Source organism: Schistocerca americana, unplaced genomic scaffold (assembly GCF_021461395.2).
Source record: "Schistocerca americana isolate TAMUIC-IGC-003095 unplaced genomic scaffold, iqSchAmer2.1 HiC_scaffold_297, whole genome shotgun sequence".
NCBI classification, from domain to species: Eukaryota; Metazoa; Arthropoda; class Insecta; order Orthoptera; family Acrididae; genus Schistocerca; species Schistocerca americana.
In genome coordinates this window covers 60,001-65,000 of record NW_025726013.1, presented here as the reverse complement: position 1 = coordinate 65,000, position 5,000 = coordinate 60,001, and the positions used below count along the sequence as shown (strand labels likewise).

Below are 5,000 nucleotides of genomic sequence, written 5' to 3'. Positions count from 1 at the left end.
GCGAGCAAACGACTCGGATCGGAGTGCCAAGTGGGCCACTTTTGGTAAGCAGAACTGGCGCTGTGGGATGAACCAAACGCCGAGTTAAGGCGCCCGAATCGACGCTCATGGGAAACCATGAAAGGCGTTGGTTGCTTAAGACAGCAGGACGGTGGCCATGGAAGTCGGAATCCGCTAAGGAGTGTGTAACAACTCACCTGCCGAAGCAACTAGCCCTGAAAATGGATGGCGCTGAAGCGTCGTGCCTATACTCGGCCGTCAGTCTGGCAGTCATGGCCGGTCCTTGCGGCCGGCCGCGAAGCCCTGACGAGTAGGAGGGTCGCGGCGGTGGGCGCAGAAGGGTCTGGGCGTGAGCCTGCCTGGAGCCGCCGTCGGTGCAGATCTTGGTGGTAGTAGCAAATACTCCAGCGAGGCCCTGGAGGGCTGACGCGGAGAAGGGTTTCGTGTGAACAGCCGTTGCACACGAGTCAGTCGATCCTAAGCCCTAGGAGAAATCCGATGTTGATGGGGGCCGTCATAGCATGATGCACTTTGTGCTGGCCCCCGTTGGGCGAAAGGGAATCCGGTTCCTATTCCGGAACCCGGCAGCGGAACCGATACAAGTCGGGCCCCTCTTTTAGAGATGCTCGTCGGGGTAACCCAAAAGGACCCGGAGACGCCGTCGGGAGATCGGGGAAGAGTTTTCTTTTCTGCATGAGCGTTCGAGTTCCCTGGAATCCTCTAGCAGGGAGATAGGGTTTGGAACGCGAAGAGCACCGCAGTTGCGGCGGTGTCCCGATCTTCCCCTCGGACCTTGAAAATCCGGGAGAGGGCCACGTGGAGGTGTCGCGCCGGTTCGTACCCATATCCGCAGCAGGTCTCCAAGGTGAAGAGCCTCTAGTCGATAGAATAATGTAGGTAAGGGAAGTCGGCAAATTGGATCCGTAACTTCGGGATAAGGATTGGCTCTGAGGATCGGGGCGTGTCGGGCTTGGTCGGGAAGTGGGTCAGCGCTAACGTGCCGGGCCTGGGCGAGGTGAGTGCCGTAGGGGTGCCGGTAAGTGCGGGCGTTTAGCGCGGGCGTGGTCTGCTCTCGCCGTTGGTTGGCCTCGTGCTGGCCGGCGGTGCAGGATGCGCGCGCCTGCGCGGCGTTCGCGCCCCGGTGCTTCAACCTGCGTGCAGGATCCGAGCTCGGTCCCGTGCCTTGGCCTCCCACGGATCTTCCTTGCTGCGAGGCCGCGTCCGCCTTAGCGTGCTCCTCCGGGGGCGCGCGGGTGCGCGGATTCTCTTCGGCCGCCATTCAACGATCAACTCAGAACTGGCACGGACTGGGGGAATCCGACTGTCTAATTAAAACAAAGCATTGCGATGGCCCTAGCGGGTGTTGACGCAATGTGATTTCCACTACATTGGACTTCATTCGGGCGCCGTCCAGGTATCCCCTTCAGGGTGACTGGACATTAACCCATCGGGTACACCCGCACAGTAACCGCTTCACGGAGGGGCATAGGTGCGACCGAGACTGGTGGTTCTAACCTTTCTCACTGCACCTGGGACGCAGGTCCTGTGGCTATTGTTTCCGTGGCGGCCGCCTGGTAGGTTTTTGTTGTGCGCATGGCGAACGGCCCATTTTTATATATCAGTGCCGATAGCCTGCGCCTTCATTTCTGGCGGCCGCCGGGTGTCGTCCCCGGTGACTAGTCCCACACTAGGTGGCGGCGCTGTTCTTTCCGCCGCGTCCCTAGTGTCCCTGCCGCCTGGGGTTCGGGCGTAACACGAAAGTCATCCCACAGGTCCGGCTGGGTAAGCGATCTGGCGGTTCTCGTCGGTGACCACCCTGCTGTGGTACGGTGACACTCACGTCTACTCGTTAACTGGGGTTCCCAGGGGTCGGGTCGTGTGGTTGGTGCTTGTGGGGGGTACCCCGTTTAGTATCCAGCCTCCGTCCAAAAGCGATTCCTGCCCAGTGCTCTTTGAATGTCAACGTTGAAGAAATTCAAGCAAGGCGCGGGTAAACGGCGTGAGTTAACTATGACTTCTCTTAATCTGGCCAAGTGGCGGCGGTGTGGCTGCATCCGGACTTGGCTTTTCGAAGTGCGGTCTTGATGTAGTCGTGCTGCTGCTGCGAGGTGCCTTCCTTGGGTTATAGTTACAGGGAGAGTGATGCGCAATACATGGGCCTAGCCCTCTTAGCCTCTCCTCTCCTGCGGTCTTCTCCCCTTCTCGTGGGCCCGCTGATTTTTGCAGAGTGGAAGACCGCACCAGGGGCTTGGGGGGGTTACCAGCCCCCCCTCGCATTATCCCTTTATAGTTGGGGGCAGCCGACAAGAAACAAGAGATGGTGGCCCTTCCGCTGAAGGTGCCACCCCAGCTACCCCAGCACCTATCCGGCCAACCGGCCGTAACGAAAATGCGATAGTTTGTGTAGCTCCCTTTGCTTGCAGTGAGTGCCACCGCACTTTTACCACGAAGAACGGTCTCGGGGTCCATCGCCGCCGCCAACACCCTGCGGCCGCCAACGCTGAGATCGTGACGGAGAGGCATCGCGCGAGGTGGACGGAGGAAGAAGTCCTGTCGCTCGCCAAGGCAGAGGCCGAACTGTTCCTGGAGAGGGACGCCCGGTTCTTCTTTGTAAATCAAGAACTTACCAGGATGTTCCCCGACCGAACGCTTGAGGCAATCAAGTGCCGACGGCGGCAAGCTGCCCACAAGCAGCTTGTCCGCCAATTCATGGAGGCACTTGAGATCGGTCGGGGTGAAGAGCCGGCGTCCCGCCGTGGAGCAGCGAGCTCGCTGCCTGACGCGGGCGAGGCCGCTGCGCCGCCCGTCGACGCAGCCGAGGACTTCGCGGCCGACACCACCGGGCCGCCCCCGGAGGGGCCGACTGACGCCGCCATCTGGGAGCATCTGGCGGGGCTACCTGCTTCCGCCCAGCGTTTCTCTGCCCTGGATCGAGTCATTGGTCTGGGGCGGGGCACGCCGCCCGATGTCATCCTGGGCATGCTCCCGGATGCCCTTGCGTCGGTCGGGTCCAGGGGGGAGAGGTCGATCACCAGGACACAGCGGCCGCGCCAACCATCCAAGCGGCCGCCTGCCGCCCCGCCGCTGCAGAAGCGCAAGCGGCGCCGCTGGGAATACGCGCGGACACAGGACGCCTTCCGTAGGTCGCGTGCACGTTGCGTGCGCGGCTTGCTGGACGGCACCCTGCTGCAGCCGCCACCCGACATCCCCGGTCTGCTGGACTTCTGGGCGGACCTCTTCACGAAGAAGCCGATCTCCACCGCCGGCTTCATCCGTGACCGCCTTCTCCCGCACTCGGAGCCTGTCGCTCCTGAGTGCCTATGGGGGCCGGTCACATGTGAGGAGGTCGCTGCTGCCTTGCCGCCCAGGGGATCGGCAGCCGGGCCGGACGGCCTGACTCCAGCGGAGCTGCGGCGCCTGCCGCATGAAGTCCTGGTGAAACTCTTGAACCTCTTCCTCCTGGCCCGCGCCCTCCCCGAGCGTCTGCTTCGCGCCCGGACGTCACTTCTCCCCAAAACGGCTGCACCAACATCCCCCGCTGACTTTCGCCCCATTACGGTCTGCTCGGTGTTGGCGCGGACCTTTCACAAGGTTCTCGCGTCACGCCTGATGCGTGCATGTGCTGTGGACGAACGTCAGCGGGCATTCATCCCCCGGGATGGGATGTTGGAAAACACCTTCATCTTGGACACTGCTCTCACCGACGCAGTCCGCTCCTGTCGCTCTGTTTTTGTGGCATCGATCGACGTCTCTAAAGCGTTCGATTCGGTGGACCATGCCGCCCTCCGCCCCGTGCTGAGGGCTCATGGCCTGCCGGATTGCTTTACTGAGTACGTCGAAAGGTGTTACGAGGGTAGCACGACGGTGATAGCGGGCGGCGCCGACGTGGGCGTGCCCCTGCAGCCGGCTAGGGGTGTGCGTCAGGGTGACCCCCTCTCCCCCCTCCTTTTCAATTTTGCGGTGGACTATGTTTTGAGTCAACTTCCCTCCCACATCGGAGCTCGGATCCTTGGTCGCAGAGTTAACGCTGCGGCCTTCGCAGATGACGTCCTGCTTTTTGCATCGACCGCGAGGGGATTGCAGTCCCTCATCGACGCAGCCGTCGCAGCCCTCGCCCATCTGGGGCTGCAGATCAACGCCCGGAAGTGTTTCACCCTCGCCTTAGTCGCGTCTGGACGCGACAAGAAGGTGAAGGTCGACGCCGACGTTACCTTCAAAGCGGGCAACGCCACCGTGCCCGCCCTACGTGTGGGTGAAACCTTCCGGTACCTGGGACTGCAATTCTCCACCGCTGGTCGCTGCGTTTTCAACCCACGACGCCACCTGGTGGAGCAGCTGGACGTCATCTCCCGAGCTCCGCTCAAGCCGCAACAGCGCCTCCACGCCCTCACCACCGTACTTCTGCCTGGCCTGTACCATGGGCTGGCCCTCAGCCGCACCCGAGTGGGTGCGTTGAAAGCGGCAGATGTGACCATCCGTGCCGCCGTCAGGAGATGGTTCCGCCTTCCGGCGGACACTCCCCTGGGCTACTTCCACGCTCCTGTAGCCCAGGGAGGCCTCGGCATCCCATCATGCCGATGGATGGGGCCAACACTTCGCCGGTCCCGTCTCCTGGCGCTGAAGAGGATTGGGCCAGCCGCCGACGGTGCAGGCCGGGACGAGGTGCAGCGTGAGATTGAGGCGCTGGAGCGGCATCTTATGTGGGAGGGCCACCTCCTCAAATCGTCGACGCAGGTTGGAGAGATGTGGGCCGCGCGCCTGCACGTTGCCTTTGACGGTGCGGCGCTGTCATCTTCCGCCGCCGTCAAGGGGCAACACCAGTGGGTCGCTGACACCAGTCGCCTGCTATCTGGGCGTAACTTCATCGACGCTCTCCGCGCCCGCATCAACGCCTTCCCCACGAAGGCACGGCGCAGTCGCGGGCGGGAGGCGGACACCAGATGCCGCGCGGGCTGCCAGGCCGTAGAGACCGCCAACCACGTGTTACAGGCTTGCTTCAG

General features: G+C 62.6%; 1 pseudogene; it reads left to right on the top strand.

Annotated features, from left to right (window-relative positions):
• LOC124579197 overlaps positions 1 to 5,000 on the top strand; it is an 8,527-nt pseudogene that overhangs the window by 1,423 nt on the left and 2,104 nt on the right.